Genomic DNA, 22,979 nt, shown 5'->3' with positions numbered 1-22,979 from the left:
CTGCCAAGTTGACCCATTCTGCACAAAATGACCCTACCAAGTTCACTATAAACAAAATATAGAGTTGTAAAGAAGCTTACGAGAAATAAGGTGGAAGGAATATGAAGGATTCTGTGAAAATCCTGCAGAACTGTTAAAAAGTTCCTGGCCAGCTATTATTTTAATGTTGCAGATACTGTTCATTATCATCGGGAGAGCAGAGACAGTCCCATGCGACGGGCAAAAAAGTGATAGTCTACCATTTTGAAAACATAAAGGCAGCAATTGAGACTGCTATAATTATTGTTGCTTTACTCTTCTGTCCATCCAGGGGAAAGTTTTTGTTCTATCTCCTTGGCCCAAACTGCTGATATCTTAAGCAATAAGACAAGACCACAACAAGCTGGTTTCATTCCCCGCTATTCAACGATGGAAGGAACAAATCTTCACAGCTTATTCAGACGGCACAAGAATTCAAGTGCCCCATTCACGTTACATTTGTGGATATCAAGGCATTTGATTCTGTTGACAGGGTATCGCTTTGGCTGATCTTGAAATTCGCAGGCATCCCTGATAAGTTCTGTAGAATGTTTCATCTTCTACATGATGACTCCTCAAACTTCATTCTTGTAAATAAGAAAAGAACTGCCTTATTCCAAAATCAGGTTGAATGTTCAACAAGGACAAGTTACTACCCCAAAATTCTTCAGTGCCGTCACAGATTATGTGCTTGACCAGACAATAAGTAAATGCAGGTTAGGCATATGTCTTAATGATAAGAACCTTACCATCATCAATTTTCCCAACAATAGAGTACTAGCTGTCAAATCAACAGACAATCTGGTTGTGGCTCCTAAATCTCCGGAAAACTCAGCAGCCAAAGTCGGCCTGAAAATTAACTGAAGGTAAACCCAAAATTCTTCCAATTTCGAATATGCTGTGGCCTTTAGCATATGAATGACCACCCATCTGGGACTGTCAGTGATTTCACCAACACTGTCTGTGTTGTTGACAATACAAGCAGTGTCAACAAAGAACATGAAGCCTGTACTTCAAAAACTCATCAGTAATGGGGCATTTTATTAAGAATGTCTTTCATGATCCAAACACCCTGATAAGTACAGAGACAAAGCTGAGGATAAATAAAGCTTTTGTGGTCAGTGTTCTGACCTATGGGACTGAAACATGGTGCTTCTCTGTCCAGATTAAAAAAAAGTTGGACACCATTCAGATGAAGCATGTCCAAATGATCTAAAAATATCAAATGGCATGAATTAAAGTCTAATGAAGAACTCCATTTTCTAACTAAACAGGTCGTGCTCTGTCATACAGTCTCCCAACACTCTCTAAGGTGGTATGGTCATCTGCTTCAAATGCCTACATCTTCCCTGAAAGACTCATTTTCTACTTTGACCCAATGAAAGCAGGATGGAAAAGACCCCCAGAAGACCTAAAACACAATGGCTGGACAGTGTCAACAGATCCCTGTCTCTCACAGCCATTCTATCCTGTAATGCACCAGATTTGACTCAGGACACCACATCATGGAATTGCATGATGTATTCTGTGGCCTGTACGCTGTACAAATGACTGCATCAGAACTAACCTAACCTAACTCGATAATTAGGATGATAGTGACTACTCACTGGGGTAGAACAGACACCCCAGAGGAAAGAATCCGCTTGTTTAACATCAGGATAGAATGCAAGACCAGGCTCTTTTCTCACTTTGACTGGTGGTGGATGGGTGTATATATGTGTTTTTCCTTTTATTCTTGTACAAAAAAGGTTGATTTTATTAAATAATTAACATGCACCTCGAGATACTAATTGGGTGCATTTCAGAAATCTTAAACGTAAATTAATATGTGCAATATAGCCAAGGAAGGATTTGGAAGATTTTAATGACTGAATAGACAACTTGCGCAAAAGAAAAGAGAGGGGAAGTATCTGGAAAAACTGATAACGTAAATAAAAGACGAAGGAAAATGACTATGTGCTCTCACATATCAAACGTGCATTCTTTAGGTTTCATACTGCTTTTTATTTATCTATCTACCTACCCACTGTAGAACAGAAGTGGTTGAAATTTTTTGTCAAAAAAATTAATGAAAAATGGCCCTTTTTTAATGAAAATGTTTATATACATTTTAAAAAATTTATTTCTAAATTTTCTGAGTTTCAAACAAAACATCAAAAAGTTTTGAGTTTTCATCATTTTCGTTTCCTCCCCTCCACCTTCTCCACCTTTTTACAGAGGCAAAAAGAAAAAAAGGAGGGGGGAGGGGGATCCTACTACAAAATGGAACATCTGCATTTTTTTTAAATAAATGGTAAATAATTTACCCCCAGAAAGTTATCAGCCAATTCTAAGGTGAAATTTAATTAAATAATGTATTATGAACAGATGCAGGCACTAACTCCCTCTCACTGTGCATTCAAAATTTCAGCCAGCAATAAATGTAAAAATGTGTGTATAATGGAAATTCTATCATATCTCTATCAACTAAATGCCATGTTAATAAATCTCTCTTCAGGATTTCCCAAAAATCAAAATCAAGATACAACGTGATTCAAGTTATAAAATGGCCTCAGAGCAAAAATACTCCTCCCATCCCCCATAACAGAAATACTCTGATAATATTGCTTCTTCAAAGTGCAACTCTTCATTTTTTGTTGGGTATTGTTTTAGACAGAGCTAAAGGTAAAAAAAAAAAGCTTTCCAGGAAACAAATACCTGAAGCTAGAAAATACAAGTGTGATGGTTCTTCCCACTATATCCTATCTCCCACAACAATCTTTGGAAAAAGGTTTAGTGTTTTGTCCCCCAGCAGAACATTGTGCTGAGTTGACTAGTGCAAATAGTAAACTGAGGAAGCTTAACAAATTTTGGTGCAACATTTGGACATCTCCAGACATGTCGTCTATTCTTCGGGCTTGTCTACATGGAAAAGTTACACATAAGCTAAGGTGTGAATTTAAACAGATATAGTTATACCAGGACATCTCCCTGTGTTCTGGTTCCCATAGAAGTGTGCCTTTTTTCAGTTTAGCTTACATCAGCGGTTCTCAAGCTGTGGGTCGTGACTCCATTTTCATCAGGGCTGGCGTTAAACTTGCTGAAGCCTAACCCTCACCACCGAGGCAAAAGCTGAGACCCACTACCCTTGGGCTTTGTCTTTGCCCCTCCACCCCCTACCCCAGCCCACCCAGGGCAGCAGGGCTCGGGCAGACTCAGGCCCCCCTCCTGGGGTCGTGCAGCAATTTTGGTTGTCAGAAGGGGGTTGTGATGCAATGAAGGCTTACATTAATTCAAAGAAGGTTAAGGTAAACCAAAAAAAAAAAGTCACTTTTATTCTAGAATAAGTCACATCAGTATAACTATATCAGTATAATTACACAGGTATAACTGACAAAAACCTTCCCTAATAAGCAACTTTTGCTGAAACCTCACTAAAAAAAAAAAAGTACCAGCAGCAGATCACACTCTCACAACAAAAGACAAGTGGAGGATTTAAATAAAATCAATCACAAAATTTCAGGTAGGAAAAACAAAGTCCAGTTCCATAGGCCATTCCGTGTCTTGTTCTTGTGTCTGTGTTCCTATTTTGCCAGAACCACTCAGTCCAAACTGTAACTGTATGTACGCTGGTGAGCAGGAAAGGTAAGACTGGTGTAGGAACTTTACCTAGCCCAAAATTTACACCGGCAAAGGGTTTGTATTTAAAATTCTCAAACTTAACCATTAGAATTTTTTACAGGAGGAAATAGGGCAATGTTCCTGCAATTCTTTATGCTAACAAAAAGAGAGATGGCAAAATGACCTAATAATGCTTTAAAAACTATAAGTGCTTAACATGTTGTATTTTTATCCTTCATATTAATAAAACAATACTATCAGCAGAACCCTCCTTAGAAATTAAGAAAAGTATCACTCATGGTAATAAATTATAGCTGTTGACTTTTGAATGGCAAAGAAAGTTACCGAACATAAATCAACACACAGAAAAAAAGTTGACAGATCACGAAATTAGAGAATTCTAACTGTACCATATGACTGAAACCCTCTTAAGACACAGATCATTCAGCATATGCCCCTGTGAATAACTATGTTGCTGAACTTGTGCCAATATAGGCCCTGATCCTGCAAAGATGTACCCATATGCTTAACTTTGTGCACTGTGAATAGCCACATTCTCACAGCGCATGTGTGAAAATCTTTAGAGGTTTAGGGCCATAGTCTAGAACTTCCTGCTTTTTCTAAATTCTATATTAGTTGACCATTTATCAAAAACATACTGAAACAATACTGAACACAAGTCTCAAAAAGCTTTCCATATTACTTCAACAACAAAGCAAGTTAAAAACCACAAACCAGAGAGGCAACCACACTTTAGCCATTCAAAAAACCATGGATGAAAAAAAAATATGCAACATTTGTTTACTTTCTGAACTGGAAAAGTCCATGAATCTTGTGACGCTGTATTATCAGCTTCTGTACAACTTTAATAAATGCAATATTTTAAAAACCCATTAGAATTTCTATTATTGTACAATTGAAATGAATAGAATACATATGGTATCTGGGTCCTTACATTGTGAAACTTAAACAATAAGAAGTCTTAGCTCTAGCTTTAGCTTTACTATAGGTGGGATAGTAGCACGGCCTATATTTAAGGTTGCCTGACACTTCTCTGTTTTCACTTGCTTATATCTTTGCCAAACTTCAGCTGTTTTGGATGAAATTTTCCATGCCAGATGTCTGCCAGGGGCTGAATTTTTGTTTTGGTTTGGGCTGGTTTTTTGTTTGGGTTTTTTTTTTACTTTTTCAGCCAAAACAGTTCAGCAAGGCCAAAGAAAAAATACCCCATTGTATTTGTCTGTGTTCTTTTGCCCATATTAAAAAATTATAGTGACCTTTTATTTGAAAAGCTCTAATACCTCCATCTTTTGGAGAAGGAACTTGGAATTTGGCAGGAGATGGCTTTTGTATCAGGGATGTGCCTTTTCCACCCCCATGTAAGGGCCCGTCCACAGGTGGCCTGTGTGCATCCATCAGTTACCAAGTTGCATTCAGGAGATGGGTGGCCAGGTCAAGATATTAGGGAGTCAGGGTCAGGGGACAGGCAAAAAGCAGAGCTGGGGATGAACCAGGGTCAGAAGTTGGAGACTAGGGTCCACAGTAAAGGCAAGGTCTGGAGCAGAAGCAGGGAGGCAGTCTGCATTGTTGCTCAGGCTGCTTCCCAAGATGGCTTCCTAGTTGATATACTAACAATCAGTGGACTGAGGGAGGCAGCCACACAGGCCCTGTTCAGTGGTACTTCCTGCAGTGTCTAGCTTCACAGTGTCCTCCAGCAGAAATCCAGCCTAAGCTTCCCACTGCAATGAGGAAGTGTCAGCAACCCAGAACCTCATGGTCCCATGTTCTAGTCCTGCAGGGTTCTTATACCCCATGAAAATCCACACAAATTTGGTCAAATTATCATCCTCTGAAAAAATTCAGTTGGCACATGCTCAACAGACTTCTGTCTGCACTAGGAATGTCTTAGCAAGGACACTTGGATTGGGAGGTGGGGATAGAAACAACAAGTGGGGGTAAGAATGAGACCAGCTGAGGACCCTGGCCTCTGTTCTTTACACTGTTTCCTAAGAATACAAAATTCACGGTCTCAGTCCTGATCCTCAAGGCCATCAACAGCCTGGGCCCCGAATACCTAGAAAAGCCCTTCTAAATTTCTGGAGTGAGGACCACAGCTGACAGCTCCACTCCTCAGGCACAACAGAACTGCAATTGTCTACAGTAAAGGTACAGCTTGCATGGGCAGAAGAAAGAGCTATCTCAGGGGCCCATCCAAGATTGTGGAAAAAATTCCCACAGTAACTAAGAGCGACCATAAACCTCACTATTACCACTGCAAGAACAAGGAAAAAGTTATTTGACTTTGCTTATATTAATGTAAACACACAGTACAGTGTACATATATTAAAATAAAATAGAAATTAAAAATTCCTGTACAACACTCTCCTGGAGAGAGTAAGAGAGAAACACAAGTGACAGTTATTAATCATGATTTTAATGCACTTCTGGAAGGTGATAAGACACTATGATGATGAGAGCTGTATAAAAACCTCAAGAGGAGAGAACAGTAAAGGTGACATTAAAATGAGTATCAGCCCTAGAGGTACCTCAGGCAATATTCCATTATGATAACCCCTTCTGATTTTTTATGCATAATGAATAACACGAGGCAGAGAACCTTGCAACATTCCATAAAGAAGAGTGTTGAATAATGATGAGAAAATGTCTATCACCCCTTTTTGAAATCCCTCTTCCAGTTATGGAACTCAGTGACTGAAGAACAATTCTGCTCAACACAATCAGGAATAGCTGCCTGGCCACCAACACCATGCTATCTATCAACTGTGTCAAAGGCTGCTGTCAGTATCTAACGTTATCAGCAAGGATCATGAGAGCATTCAGCAAGTTGATCAGAACACGTCTATACTACAAGACAATCTGAACACAGACTGAAAGAAATAAAATAAATAATCAACCACAGACTGGTGGGAACGGAACACCCAAGTCATGCCTTTCTGAAAAACCTTTCTCAAACATGAAAAATTAGAAACCAGGCAAAACTGCCAGAACAATACAGAATTTTCTTTAAATTAAGGCCCACACCTTCACACATTTAACCACAGTCAAGACCTTATTAACTTAAACAGAATCACTGACATTTACTAGCAGCAAGCCCATCGCTAACCCACTGGCAGCAAAAGAGGTACATGACATTTGTGGTCAGAATAAACCCACTGAGAACCATTCTGATCTTGGAATCTGAAACTCAGCCAGGACAAACCGGGTACAGACATCTTGTTCATCTTAGATATTGATACTACAGTCATAAACCAATCTTTTCTAACCTGGCTGAACTACTGTCCAAAGATTGAGGAAAAAGTGTTAAGAGCAAACTACTCCTGAATCCATTACGGGTCACTGGCATGCTGTATTCACCAGACTACCAACAACCCAAACTAGTTCTGTCAGATAATTCCTCACTCTAGTCTAGACTAAGAGAACTTTTAGAAAAAGAAAAACCTATTGGCCTCCATCACAGACCCCAAGTGGGTTGGCCTTCACCAGATTTCAGTCTTCTCCCTGACTTTTTAATTACTCAAGCCTATTACTAAATCAAGCTAAATGGGATGATACAAAAAAAGAGGATGTCTTGGAGCCATTTCATGAATGGCAATTGGAAACACCTTTATACTAATCCATTAACCCACTTCAGAAATGACTCAATAGCAATTCAGGCGAGAACACTCTAACAGTTCTCTGGAACAAGCACTTTTCTGGGGAAGGACCACTGAAACTGAGCCTTGACCTTAGTGGCACTGGTACCCTGATCACTGTCTGCACTAATTAAGTGACAGAATACTGTAGAACAGACATTTGGACTGATCCAAAAACAAGGCAAAACTATGTTTCCATCTCTGTGTGTACTCCCTGCACTTATCAGGGACAAACAGATGAAAGACACTGGTTCCATGAACTCACAGCCAATAATTAAGAATATCATCTGCACTGACTTGAAAACCTCCTACCACTAACAGCCAAGGGGACTCCACCACCAAGTCAGAATTGGTGTAATATGGTCACTGCAATCAACATCATAAAAAGGCAGGAAACTACAAGTTTGTCTACACTACCAGCCGATCAACGAGCAGTGATCGATCCAGAGGGGTTGATTTATCGTGTCTCATATAGACGCGATAAACTGACCCCGATCACTCTAGTGTCAACGTCAGTATTTCACCTCAATGAGAAGCACAAGAGGAATCAACGGGAGAGCATCTCCCATCAACACATCGCAGTGAAGACACCACGGAAAGTAGATCTAAGTACGTGGACTTCAGCTATGTTATTTACGTAGCTGAAGCTGCGTAACTTAGATTGATCCTCCTCGCCCTACATTCTGGTGTAATATATACACTCTGACTAATGTCACACAGTCACATTCAACACAAGCTATAGCTTCTATCTGGTGTTCGGAGCCTACATAGAGTGTAATGCAGTAATTCCAGATATTAATTCCATAACGCATATAACAGCTGACCACCTAATAACGGTTAGGTTTCTGGGCAGTTAGATATAGCTGATATACATTTCTTTAATTTAAAAATATATAGTGTAATGTATAATATTCATAAAAAATGTATATGCCTTTCCCTTACCCTTTTTATGTTGCTTGCCTTCTCAGATACCAAGCTCTCAGGACATAGACTATTTCCCTGTGCATGATGTGCTGGTGGGTGTAAGTAAGCATGTGAACATTGTTCAGCACACTGTAGTACCAGATTACAAATAAGAAGTAACAAAATAATAAGGTTGTCTAGGAGTCACAAAAAAGGCATTTATCCAAAGGGTCTGAAAGAAATAGTCATGATTGTCTTGCAAAATAGGCGTTTTGGGACACCATTCCACCTGGGAATTCAAAAAATTTGCTATTTGGCCAAAGGACTGCCATCCTCCCAAAGACCAACAATGCAGACAAAAAACACTCTCACCACACTCTCAAGAGTAAATAATTTGCTTTTAGGTTAAACTCAAACCCTTCAAGTTGTAAAAGTACTAAATACAATCTTGCCTGAGCTGTTTGGTGATGCTGTTTCAAAACTCGACTTATCAGAAGGTCAGAGGTTCAGATTTTCAAAGCTGGCTGTCAGCCAGAATGAATATAAAATACCTTCCAGGCACCATAGTGCATCATCCCCATCACATAAGATGACCTGAGCTCCTAGTGCTGCCCCCTGCATGCTTCTCCCATGCTGAATGAAAACACTGTTTAATTGTTTAATTAGTGTAGACCTTGAATAATACCACATTGCATAAAATGCACTGAAGATTCATGTTAATCAACTAATTTGAGCTAGAAATACATTTTAATTTATTTAGTTCTTTGGATAAATCATCAATTTGTATATAAATACCAAGTCCGATAGGGTGTACATGGACCTCACACAGATAAGGAAGGTCCAAGACAGGCCCTCGGGGCTGCCTGGGCTAGCCCTCCCACCAAGGCCCTGTCTATCTTGTATAATAGGGAGGAGGCTTTTAAAAGGGAGGAAACGGCAGCCAGCTATTGTGGGGATGAGGAGGGAATTGTCCTAAGCAGCAGACTGGAGAAGTGACTCCTAAAGTCACAGAGGGAACTCCCAGCCAGGAGACCTTCACCCTGACCCTACTGAGAGTGCAGCGAACTCCCATGGTAAGTCAGACACACTAAGCCTGACTCAGAAGACCAGACAGTGAGATTTCTCAAAACTTACTACGCGGGTGCTGGATCAATGGCAGCACTGTAGACTTTTCCCCATCTCACTTTCTGAAAGGCCCTGGGAACGGGGGTACCCTCAAATGTGTTGGGGTTTGTGACTTTTCTTTCGATCCCCCATCCGGAGAGACTTAAGAAGGCTCACAAAGGACAGCCCTTCCACCCCTCCTTGCAAGTAGTAAGGAACCAGGGCCTCTGCTGGAACCACCCAGTGAAAATAACTGGGTGTGGACAGGTTCTCCTACCATCTGCGGGAGGAACCACAGGGGACTCTGTTACACCAAGTTTTAATTCTAAAAATAAGACCTTTTGACCAAAGTACTGATTATGGGTTGGTGGCATCTGCACCATAAGTAAGGTTCAGACTTGTTTTCCATCATAAGCCTTACTTTACCCTCAAAACAACTTTCAACTTCAAATATGGTATACATGGTCTGTGGCATTAACATACTTTTTTTTAAAATTACATTAAAGGTAATTTAGACAACCCATTTTAAAGGTATTACAGGAGATTATGAAGTTTGCATGGGAGAAGGAGAAACCATGTGGTTTTCACAAGGTCCACAAAACGATTACCTAGCTTCCTCATGGCCTCCACACATCAACAGCATCCCTACCACATACACACCCCTGCAACCCATCTGCTGCCCCAATGAAGATTCACACAGGACTAAAATTGGCAGGCTTGGCTTCTTATGCAAGGCCTAACCACCATTTTCTGCTACAGGAAAAGTGACAATCTACCCTCCTATATAAATATATTAACAATCTCAAACAAAAATTGACTGAATACGCACACACTGGATTCTACCAAAGTGGAATGAGATCACATGCAGGTTGAAGGCCAATACTCCTCACACACTTCTAGAAAACAAGCAAGTGGTAATGACCCAAATTCATTCAGAGATTTTGTTGCATTTGATTACAATGGGGACTAATAATCACTTCTGAATTTAATAAATCATGTCCATGAAATAAATAATCACTTCACAGCCAGAAAAAACATTAGATTCTCTTTGCAAAATGAGTCAGCTAGGATGTACCAAAATGCCAACCACCCTGAACAATTCTGTTACAGGGCAATTTTATGGACATAATGGTAGACAAGAAAACTGCTTTTTTCACATTCACTATACCTACCATGTGACTTCACAAATGCTCAACGCTACAAATGATGCAACCTAAGACCTTGACTTTTGCCATCCATCTCATTTGTCACAGGCTCTCAAGACAGCAAGGTGACCTGTGTTAAGAACCATCATAACAACGATCAAGAGCAGATGACAATCAGGATATCACAGCAGGCCATCAACAGACAGGGCCACTGGCTGTAGCATATTTTCTCTTGGAGAACTCTCAAATCTATTTGGGTCCACTAGTGCCTCTGGTAGGATCTATGAAATCAGTCCTTCTTAACAGCAGCCACAGTCACATATTGTTCCAAAAGAACTGTCACACTGGATCAGAACAGTGCTACATCTAGTCCAATATCCTAGCCCCAACAGCAGCCAACATCAGGAATTTCTCAGAAAGGTGCAGTAGATAGTTGTGCATAATGTGCCCGGTGAAGGTTTCATGCTAATCCCTAATGGTTAGACATTATCTTAAATCCTGAAACATGAGCTTCTCTCTCTCTCTTACAAAAAGAATATCAGAAATCTGGGTAGTTTGTTACCCATATAAACATTCAATCCCTCTTTGAAACTTGTTAAATTCTTAGCCTCAAAGACACTCTGTATTTGTTTTTCCTAGGATCAGTATGTTGCAAGCAAAATCCATACATTTTACCATCCTACCACTGTGAAACTTGCAAAAGACAGCACAATGGCACACAAAGGCTGCTCTAGCCCCTCCCACATAACCTACAGATCTCTATCTTTCTCCAAGCAGCTTAGTAACAGCACCTCTTCCCCTATAATTTTTGAATATTTGCAACACTCAATGAACAAAACCCTAGGCCAGTGATCTCCATGAGTTTGGGATAAAGAAAAGGAGGAGGAGGCAGTCCAGGGACATTGGCAGAAGAATGATGGGTCAGAGTCGGACCAGACAATCATACAGTATACTGGCAAAGGAAGAGCCAACATGTAACCCACTTACTATATCTGTGGCACAAACAAATCAGAGAGGGCAAGGGAATTGAGGATTACTAGGTACAGGAGTAAGTTATACTTGTCTGGAGTACACCAGAACTTTCCCACCCTCAACTCCAATTCTTGCAAAAATATAAATGTATTTGATATTTCTGAAAAACAGCCATTTAGAAGCTGCAATTCTGATAGTGTAAAAAAGGTTTGTCTTCCCTTTTTTAAATATTTAGTGAATGTACAACTACATCACATCTGCCAGCTAACAATCTTCTTCACTCCACCTCTTTCAATAATGTAATATTATCCAATCACGATGTTACTTTTACTGTAAACTGTTCCATTTGACAATTTTTTTTATATTCTATTTTGGGAAACATCAGCAGTAAAAAGTTAATACAGACATTGTGGAATATTACAAGAGCATTAAGTTAATCTTTGCAATTTTTAAGAATGGGCATATTTTACCCTATGTGTATGCAGCTTTGTTCTAAAATTGCATATAGCCTCCCACTTTAGAGAGTTTATCCATACAGTCATTACAACAACTTTATGCATTATTAAAATAACTTGCTATTGCTAGGAATTATTTTTACAGTCATTTTACATGCTTCTTGATTTTTCCGTGCTAGAGATATAGACAGTTTATACTTGATAGGTTGCTCACAAATTATATCCTTCTGCTGTTTGCAGGTTGGATCTTCTGCCCACACAGGTTTCATTTTATCATCAGACTATTTAATTCTGCAGTTATAAAAATGTCATCCAAGCCATAAAAGAATCAGACCGCACTGTCTTAAAAGTTCTCTGTACAAATTGTGACAAGATGCAGATACTGTAATACTAAACTGTCAATAAAAGCAGTTCAGAAGACTAGCTCCAAAATCAGACCAATACATACAGGATATACAGTTAAACAACAATTTCCCACATTATTTTTCCACAACTCAATAAAATGCTGAAGGCATATTTAAACCTAAATATATTTCATCACTAGTAAAAATTGCTGCTTAATTATACTGTATTCCTGAACATAAGAAAAATCTGACAACAGTACTGGATTTACCATGGCACCAATGGCACCATAATGCCGGGCCCAAGCTCAGAAGGGGGCCCATAACACTCACTCCCCTCTCGCAGCGCTGCACAAGCGGAGCCTTGGAGCAGCAGGGATCCAGCATGGGAGCTGAAAACCCAAGGGGCCCTGGGAGCTGTAGTTCCTTGGCCAGCTCCCTGCCTAGAGAGCTGGCCCTGGAGCAGGGAAGGAACTACACTTCCCAGCATTCCCTTGGCTGCTATCAACAGGAAAGGGACGGGGAAAGAGTAAGGAAGCTAAGACCCCATGCACTGCAGCTTCCTGTGAATGGAGAGCTGGCTGCTAGAAGGGGGTGGCCCTGTGAATGGGGAACAAGTATGCCCAAGTAGTAGAAGGCTTTGGCCCAGATATCACCCTCAGAAAACTTCCCCAGTCTGGATATGGGATGCTAGTGTGACCTCGCCTGGCAGCCCCCAAAGAAGGAACTGGGTAAAATGAATGGACAATGCACCTCTCTACCTGAAGCCTAGCAAGGGAGGTATTGGGATGCCACCAGGAGAAGTGAAAATGAAAAGTAAGAGAGGAGAGACTTTACTGGAGGACCTGGGCGGCTTTAGGTACGGTACCAGGCATGCAGCAGGATTTCCACATCTGAGCCATGGAAGCAGAAATTGACTTTTCCTTTCCATATTTATCCAATATTAAGAAAGGGAATCTAGCAAATGCCTTCTTGATTTGAACACTCTCAAAATTCAGGAGTGCTCAAGCTCAATTGGGCAGCTGTTACTTCATTTCTCCTAAATCAAATATACTGATCCACTGTAATTTGGTGTAGAAAAAGTAGGATAAAATTGAGCAACAAATGCTGGGGTATTCCCACTACTAACAAGGACTGGAATTGCTATTTTCAACAGCCAGTGCCATTTTTTTTTTTTTAGTTTTATTTGTTTAAAAAGAAGACAGTAATATTGCATTGGCAAATTCCCCACAGCAAAGAAGAGTGGAAGAAAAGAATAACAAAGGCACCTCAACTTTTCCTCATTTACATAGGACAGTCTTATAATATGGATCCAGAAATCTTCCGATCACGCAAGCTGAAAATTGTTCCACTTACCTGCAGCTCTGTAACCATGCAGGAACCAATCCTGTGCGTGTTCTGTGCACATACAAAATTCCTACTTTGGAACTCAGAACTGCCTTGCTTTTGTAACCATACTACCTGATATGTTCATCCCTTGTAAGCTAAACAGGTTTACATTTAGTAATTGGGCAGGAGGCCCATCAGAAAAAGTTAGGTGCTGTAGGGGGTGTTGCTTATTCACTAATTAATGTGAGACCTTCCTGTTACAATAATAAACCAGTGCAGTTTAGAATACACTTTGCTCCTAGAGTCTAGAATAGGGTCCTTTGCTTCTATATGCAGTCCTTTAAAGACAATGAAAAGACTCCCACTCACTTCAATAGGCTTTGGACAGGACTGGTTATACACAGGGTAACTCCACTGTCTTCACAGGGTCCTGGTCCCACAGCTGAGAGGGGCCATCTGAGCTTGTTGCAGAGCCGCTGCTCAGGGATGGGAACCTCCTGGCACTCCAGCCTCCAAAATCATTCAGGCCGTACTTTTTGCTTGACTATCTGCTAGCTGAGGGGTGAGTAGGAATTGGTGGTCTCCGCTGCAGGTGATGGGCACCTCAGGTACTTAAAGCCATGGCCTAGAGGAGGGAAGCACCTAACTCGAGTCTGCAGCTGCCTAGGACCAGCTTTGAGAATTTAGAACCCCTAGTGCCGCCAACCCAATCCAGCTTCTGGCAAACAGCGGCTAGGGACAACATTCCTGCCCATCCTGGCTAATAACTATTGATGGACCTATCTTCTATGAATCTATCTAGCTCCCTTTTGAACCCCGTTATAATACTGGCCTTCACAACACCCTCTGGCAAGGAGTTCCAGAGGTTGACAATGAGGTTGACAATGCATTGTGTGAAAAAATACTTTCTTGTGTTTGTTTTAAACCAGTTACCTATTAACTTCATTTGGTGGTCCCTTGTTCTTGTATTATGAGAAGGAGTAAATAACATTTCGTTATTTATCTTCCCTATACCACTCATGATTTTATAGACCTCTATCATATCTCCCCTTAGTTGCCTCTTTTCCAAGCTGAAAAGTCCCAGTCTTATTAATCTCTCCTCATACAGAAGCCGTTATACACCCCTAATAATTTTTGTTGCCCTTTTCTGAACCTCTTCCAATTCCAACTGGAGCAGGGAAAGAGGAAGCAGATCAGGCTTGCAGGGGGAGAACAGCCCCAGCTGGCTAGGGAGCATGTCCAAGGTAATAGGGAAACAAGCATAGGGCGACATGGTGGTGACCAAGCAGTGGATGGGAGCAGAGGGAAAAAGGCTGGAGACTTCAGGTTCCCAGGAGCTAAGTCCTCACTTTGGGAAAATGGTGTTTGCAAGTGGCTTGCTCAAATGGCAGAATGAGTGCTGAGGAAGGGATTTGTCAGAATTTATCAAGTATCTGCTGGCTGTGAAACTTTATTGACCTGAGCCCAGAACCACATACTGTGACCGCTGACATGGGGTGGTACTGGAGACATGGCTACAGAAGGTCGGAATAAGGAAGGAGATAAATCTGTGGGGAGTTTCCCGTGATTACTGTGAAATTACTGCTTACTATGGACACGGGTAAACCCACATTTATATACAGCTTAATGAGAAAAACTGGGGACTGAGGGTGCTGTGTGTGGCAATGCATCAAGTCACGCAGAGATGTGTGATCAAAATGAAAAATGTCTCTGAGATTCAGTACCAGGCAGTAGATAATGTTTTCACTTCTTACTATGGCACCAATAGCACTGCCACACCAGGCCCACACTTGGAGCCCACAATGACTACATGGGGGCCCACAAATATGTTTGGCACCAGGGCCCACAAAAGGTTAATCCAGCCCTGTCTGACAATATCCTAAGCATAAATGCTGAAAAAATAGTACTTTTGCTCTAAAATTCCTATCTGATTTTTTTTTTAATATATAATTCCAGACATTGTGTAGACTGGGTTACCAGAATCATTTCAATACATTAAAAATGTCATTGGAAATATATGCATATGTAGATCTATCTCTCTGCATGATATACTTCTCAGTGCATTTCCAAAGGAAGGTAAATCTTCTTTCTGCACATTTAAAAAAAAATTTTTAAAAAAATCAAGACACACACCAAGCAATATGAGAAAATAATTTTAAGTTTTTCTGATATATTATTTGAACTGCTGACTACATATGAAAAAATCTCATTATGCAATCTATTCAAGATCACATTTTTTAATCACAAATCCTATTGTAATAGTCTTTGAATATGTTATTTCATATTGTGTACTACATGTAAGTAAGATATGTTCAAGCGGTATGTTAATTATTGCACATGTAGCTTAAAGCATTGTTGCTGATATATAAAAGGACACTCTGCTATATAAATATGAAGATTAAAAAACCCTAAAAATAATTGAATGTTTAGAATGTATATACAGTACTAATGAGCTAAACAGATGGGATAGTGTTTTTAACTTCACTGGAAAGTACTAAAATAAAGTAGCTGAGAGAATCTGTGTAACTGAAGATAAATGTTGTGAAAAACTCTCTAACAAGAGTGCTCACTCCAGAGTTAACAGCTGGAGCCAATGGTTTGTGCCTTGCTGACAGTCCATGTCCTGTCAACAGTTAACTTTCTGCTCCTTAGGGACATCAAGCAATTTGTATGCGGGGATTCACTATTTGTTCAAAGGTCTTTATCTGTATTTCAGTATGTCCATGTGGAGACTCAGTAGCTTCAGTGGGACTTCATTTGAGCGTAAGCGTCCACCTATACAGATCAGACTGCATGCTAAGGGCCTCAGTCTATTCTCCAATCACTATGTGGCGATTTGAGAAGGCAGCTTTCATGAAAACGTCTAGACAAATGAAAAACGTAACAATGTAGATGATTTCAACTAAAATAATTTAATTTGCTGATTTAATTTTAGCCCTTCACTCAGTTTGAACAATACAAATAGACATGTCAGTTTCACTTTCAGGTTCTCCTGAACAATGCTAACCAGCAAACATTGCAGGATAATGTTTAAACCCAAAGAGAAAACTTGTAATTTATTTATGTATCTTTAATGTCACAAAAACACATCTCTTAATATTAAAGGGGAGGTTGCATTTTTAAAAACCAAAACGAAATTAAGCCTAATCTATCTGACAATATTTCTGACAAACTGGAATTAGGAGCCCATTCCTGCAAGCTACTCTAAGCATGCACAGCCTAAGGGCTTTTCTACAAAGGGACACTCAAACTTGTCGACATAGTGCAGCAGTGCACATTACCAGGGTGTGCAAACTGTAGAATGCTTTAATGTATTGCATTCTAACTGCCTCGTGTAGACCTTCCTGACATGCTCTAAAAAGTACCTAGCGTGCACTGACAGTCTCATTTGAAATAGCACTACATTAACAAGTATCAGAGGGTAGCCGTGTTAGTCTGGATCTGTAAAAGCAGCAAAGAATCCTGTGGCACCTTATAGACTAACAGACGTTTTGGAGCATGAGCATGTCATGCATCTGAGGAAGTGGGTATTCACCCACGAAAGCTCATGCTCCAAAACGTCTGTTAGTCTATAAGGTGCCACAGGATTCTTTGCTGCTTTCACTACATTAACACACACTAGGAACCTTTTACAATGCGTCAGCAGGGTCTACACAGGACAGTTGGCATGAAACACATTAGAGCACTCTACAATTTGCATACACCCTTTTGGTGAGCACTGCCACACCATGTAGACAAACCCTCAGGAAAGTTAAGGTGAATCAACCAGAAGTGTGAGTTCATGCACATAAGTCCTGGTCTGCACCTAAAACTTAGGTTGACCTAGCTACATCACTACGGGCTGTGAAAAATGTCACACCCTGTGCGACCTAGTTAGGTCAACCTACCCCCCACTGTAAATGCAGCTAGGTCAACGGAAGAATTCTTCCATGAACCTAGCTAAAGCATCAGAATGGGGGGAATTTACTATAGAGATGGAAAAAACACTTCCCTCACTATAGTACGTGTCCACATTACAGCAGCATAGCTGCAATACTGCAGTTGTGCTACCATAGCACTGGAAGTGTAGACATAACCCTAAGTTAAATCATTTTAACCCCCATGTGGATGGTTTCATTCAGGATTAGGTGGTCTTAGTTCATTATAATTTAAAACCATTTTACTCTTGAGTAGGAGCCTCCATATGGGAGTTTAACACCCTGATTTATGCACACTGACTTCAAATCTCTAACTGATTCACCTTAACTTTCCTAAGTGACCTAAGTACATAAATGTCTCCACTGGAGATATTTACAATGGAACAATAGCACAATTAAAATTCTTCTTCACAGGGGAATAAAACGACAAAGATCCTTGCCACCACAGACATAATTAATTTCTAGTAGAAGGCAAAATGTCAACCCTGTCCAGGATTTTTCCAAAACACTAAAAAATGGTGACTGATCACATTTTCATCCCCAAAACTCTTTTAGGTTTTTGAAACTTAGTCTAAACTGACTGAACTCACAATTGAAAACTTTAATTCCACCATTTCCAAATTTACATCACCAAATCTGTGGTGCACAGTCCTGTCCATGAACTGTCAGGAATATAAACTCAGTTCTTTTATATTTGAGTTCATAATATTTCACTGGGTCAAAGTATGTCCATAATATTGTCTTAAAACACCACTAACGTTGTCGTCACAGAAGTTCACAAATTAGAAGCAGCAATTTTCAACTTCAATAGAATGCCATTTTCCCGTCAGAATAAAGTGCTAATATTTAGAGACTTATAAACTGACAATATCATTATCTGTTATATTAAAGACTTTCCATTAAAATTAATGTATTTCTAAGTGTTTGCAGGATCTGGACTTAAATTTGGAATAGGGTAGAAATTAAATACAAGACAATAAAGCAATCAAGAACCACACCAGAAATATATATTACATATACACTTGTTATCCCAGACTTTTGCCTGAGGCGGTGAGGGCAGAAAATGTGAATGCTACATTGTATAGTCAAATACAAGAGACTAGACTATTTTGTTTTTAAGTTATATTGGCCAAATAACTATTTTTTTAGAATTTCTACATATGCTCAGACACAGCTATGAAGAAAACACTTTTAAAAAATCAGTAACAAAAAATACAATGATCATAATTAAACAGTCCCTGTTTCTTGTTTGTTTTAATATATAAATATTCTGCAATCCTTCTTGATAAAAACTCATGAAAGGGATTTTTATAGTGGGGAGGACTGACTTAGTAAAGCTGATCTTGCGGAGTTTTCCTCTAACCATTCCTGGGAGATCAGCATTTGTCCCTGCTGTGAAACCAACAGGATTCCAACCCAGAGATGTTAAATTCCACTAGATCCACAGAAGACTATGTCTGAGAGGCTGTGGGCCCCCCAGCACTGTCCAGGCTTCCCTCAATGACAGCTGTCTCTGGAAGCATGCACGAGTACCACAGGATGCCAAGGGAATACAGAAAAGTTAATGCAGCCTGAAGGAGTATAAACTTTTTTTTGTAAATTGAAGCATTTTAAGTCTAGAAGGGACCATTAGATCTTCTAGTCTGACCTCCAGTATAACATGACTCCCTGCAGGAAATGGGATAGGATGATACCATTCCTCAACCTCTTTTACCTCCTCAGGCAAGGATCTTCAAACCTAGAGAAAGTGTAGTGACCGTGCTCCCCACAAGCAAAGAAGTAGATCTGAACATGGATGATCCACTGTGTTCAGAGAGCTCAAGTTCCAGGTACATACTCCTGGTGACTTTGAAAAGTAATGTTAAAGTTTGTATGGGCTCGGCCTTAATCTAAAACATTAAAGGGAATCTTTATTGTTTTGTTTTTATTTTAATAAAAGTTTTCATTTTATGTAGTTTGCCTTTCCAATAATCTTTTTTTCAATGTGTTGTGAAACCACCATCTCCCTCAGTCTCATCTTAAACTTCAAGCTTTCCAGAATCATATACTTTTACTTTATCATCCATGGTCATATTCCAGGTGGAGTTGAGAAACAAACTTAAAAGTTTGCTCACTGGATTCTATGTATAATAATACTTTACATCATTATACAGCATTCTCAATTAAAAACTCAAAAAGGTTTATGGAATTGGAAAAGGTTAGCTAAACAGAATGCATTATATTTGCAACACTGATGTCTAGCCCATGTCTATGCACCGTTAAAGAAAAAGACTCACTATTGTGCTAATCCAAACTAAGATCTGACAAGGGTATTGGGGGTGGGGGGGAGTTTAAATCGCAATTAAATACCCCTCATAACTCCGCCATCCCCTTTTTCTCTCTCTTGTCTGAGGACTTCCAAGCAAGCACTTGTTAGCAGCTCCTGACACTAGAGAGACGACTCGCAAAGCTGCCAAGAAAGGGGGGCGGCGGCATTGGAAGATTAAATCCCCAAATCGGCAGCTCCCCTTTCCGAGAACAACAGACAGTGGGGGGAAGGGGGTGTCTTTAGGTCTGTCCGCCTGTCTCCATATCCCCGAATCTCACTCCTCCGTCTTTGTCCGTCAGTCTCCCAAGTGCGAGCCCCGCTCGCGGCGCAGCAGCAGCCCTCACTCCACCTCCTGCCCCGAACTCAGACTCCGCCAGGGAAAGCCCCGAGCGCAGCCCGCATCAAGGGGGGGGGGGGAGCGGAAGGAAGCTCCCCTCACATTCACCCTCCACAGCAACAAAGGGGGGTGGAAGCCTCCTCGCCCCCCCTCCTCCGGCCTCTCCAGCCCCGCGGGGTCTCCGGCCTTCCCCCCCCGCTCGCGGTTCCGCAGAGCCTCTGGGCCGCTTGGCCCGCAGCGCCGCGCACAGGGAGCGGCGAGGCCCAGCTTCCCTCCCTCCCTGTGCGTGAGCGCCCGGGCCGACCCAGCTCCCCCGCGCCCCGGGGCTTACCGGCCGCGGCGCTGCGAGGGGAAGGCGGGAGCGGCGCTCACAGTCCCCGGGCCGCTGCCCCGGGCATGCTGGGCCCTGAGGGAAAGTTCGGCGGCGGCGAAGGCTCCTTCCTGCTCGGCGGCTCGAGGAGCGCAGCAGCGTCGGCCTCCTCCTGGCGGTGACAGCGACAGGCCGGCCAGAGCGCCGCCGCGCCGCGGTGCAGGCTGGGAAACCGCCGGGAGGACCCGCAGCCGCCCAGGCGCCGGGAGTCGCCGGGGATCCCCGCGGACGGAGCCGCGGCTGCCTGCTGGGGCGCGCGGGAACCTCGGCACCCCGGGGGAACGGGGTCTGGGGAGCCGGCGGAATGGAGGCAGCTGGGGCCTGAGGAACCGGCCGCCTTGGGCCATGCGGGTAGGGGAATGGAGTCTGGGGGATGAGGGCGGCGGGTATCTGGAGAACCGGTCACAGTGGGGGACAGGGAGCAGAGGGGCTGTGTGGGGGGCTGGTCATACGTGGGGGATGGGTGGGGTCTGGAGAGCTGGTTAGGTGGTGGGGGCGTCTGGGGAACTGGTCATACTAGGGGGATAGGGAGTGGGGGGGCTGGTCATACTAGGGGATGGGGGTGGGGCCTGGAGAGCTGGTAACTCTAGGTGGTGGGGGCGTCTGGGGAACTGGTCATACTAGGGGATGGGGGTGGGGTCTGGAGAACTGGTAACTCTAAGGGGTGGGGGGTGTCTGGGGAATGGTCACAGTGGGGGATAGGGTGGGGGTGGGCTCTTGGGAATTGGGCCTTGTATGGAGGGGCAAAAGGGTACCCTGCAGTAGTGCATAGGGGCAGGGCACCCCAGGCTACAGGTTGATGGAGCGGACTTTGCAATACTAGATGCCCCACGGTGTGGAAATATGTGGTGGTGAGCCACAGCATCATGTGCTTTATGGTGTGGCATAAATAAGGTGACCAGAGAGCAAGTGTGACAAATCGGGACAGGGGGTGAGGGGTAATAGGTGTATATATAAGAAAAAGACCCCAAAATCGGGACTGTCCCTATAAAATTGGGACATCTGGTCACCTTAGCTATAAACCAAAGCACTGAGAGCCACAAAGCGTAAGGAGCCCTCAGGAATGGTGTGTCTCAGCCCATTGGAACCCTGCCGGAGCTACTGGCATATGTAGAGGGAGATTCACAGCAATGGCAGTGTTAACTGTGGAGGTAAACTTACAGTGTGTTGGGTGTAGGGAAACCTGGAGAAGTAGCAGTAAACATGGGTGTACAAGCACTAAGTGAAGAAAAGCAGTAGGAGCAATAATGAGATATGGAACTGCAGGAGCTGCAGCACTGAGTATCTGCTGTCAGATATCTGCTGGAGAAGATAAGAAGGTATTGGATGTGGAGGAAGTTGCAGGAACAGAAGAACTGAATGGTGTAGATCAGCAAAAGCAGCAGCACCCCCACCAAGGATTGGGGGTACACAAAACCTGTTGGAATAGGCACAGCTCTGAGCACCCTGTCTCCAGGAAGGCTGCAGAGGTAGCAAGGCTGAATATCCTGTATGCAGGAAATCTTAGGAGCCAGATGTTCCCACAGTCTAGGTGTATGATGCCTTCAAGGACAAAAAGAACCTGTACCAAGTAGACAAAGCACCTTACAAGTCTGGTAGCAATGAATGTTTGAATTCAGGAAATCCGTAGGGGTATTAGCAATGAGATCCTTGGTGCTGGACACCTGGGGGGCAGCTGAGCTCTTGGTATAGGAATCCAGCAGGGACAAAAAATACAGACCCTCTAGAACCCTGCATTAGCAACAAGCCAGAGGCCAGGTGTCAAAAATGCATAAGGGCAGAAGCACCAAGCAGCCTCAGTGCTACAAACTTGCACGAGCAGCTGTCTAGAATCCTGGAGAAGTTATAGAATATCACAGTTGGAAGGGACCTCTGGAGGTCATCTAGTCCAACCCCCTCAAAGCAGGACCAATCCCTAGACAGATTTTTGCCCCAGATCCCTAAATGGCCCCCTCAAGGATTGAACTCACAATCCTGGGTTTAGCAAGCCAATGCTCAAACCACTGAGCTAACTCTCCCCCTTTATTAGGTTTGGAAGGGACCTCAGGAGGTCATCTAGTCCAACCCCCTGCTCAAAGCAGGACCAATCCCCAGATTTTTACCCCAGTTCCCTAAGGCACAGGGAGCAGAATAAAGCCAGGTTCAGGTAAAGCTGCAGGAACAGCAGCACCAAAAGGCAGGAGAACTGTAGAAGTAGGAGCAGCAGCAAGTATGCCAGCTATCTGCATACTAACTATTTAGATACATTTAAAATATGGTACAGAAGAGATCACACAGTAGGATAAGCCTGACGTCATATAAATCCACATCCATACTTTCTACTGCACACAGTCATGAAAAGTACACTTATTTTAAGCTTTAACTTTTCTTTAAAGGTTGCTGTTGGGAGAAGGGTCTGGCATCAGCCCTGGGCCGCTCTCGGCAGGGGGTGCCGGCTTCTGCCTTTGGCCGCTCCCAACTTCAGCACTGGAGCTTGGGGCACTGGGTTTCAGCCAGTGGGCCACACGGCCCTCCGAAAGGGCTCACA

At 42.3% G+C, this 22,979-nt stretch overlaps 1 protein-coding gene across 5 annotated transcripts in view; it reads right to left on the bottom strand.

The window, feature by feature from the left end:
• ZNF148 (zinc finger protein 148) overlaps positions 1 to 20,584 on the bottom strand; it is a 61,966-nt gene extending 41,382 nt beyond the window's left edge. For all 5 annotated transcript variants that reach the window (XR_007768392.1, XR_007768391.1, XR_007768393.1 and 2 more), the window contains exon 1: positions 20,414 to 20,584. The gene's annotated coding sequence lies outside the window, so the exon portion shown is untranslated. The remainder of the gene's footprint in view (positions 1 to 20,413) is intronic.
• Between the last annotated feature and the right edge of the window lie 2,395 nt (positions 20,585 to 22,979).

This window comes from Gopherus flavomarginatus, chromosome 10 (genome assembly GCF_025201925.1).
Source record: "Gopherus flavomarginatus isolate rGopFla2 chromosome 10, rGopFla2.mat.asm, whole genome shotgun sequence".
In the NCBI taxonomy this organism is placed as follows: Eukaryota; Metazoa; Chordata; order Testudines; family Testudinidae; genus Gopherus; species Gopherus flavomarginatus.
Note: the sequence above shows the minus strand (reverse complement) of the source record. Positions and strands in the feature narration are given on the sequence as shown.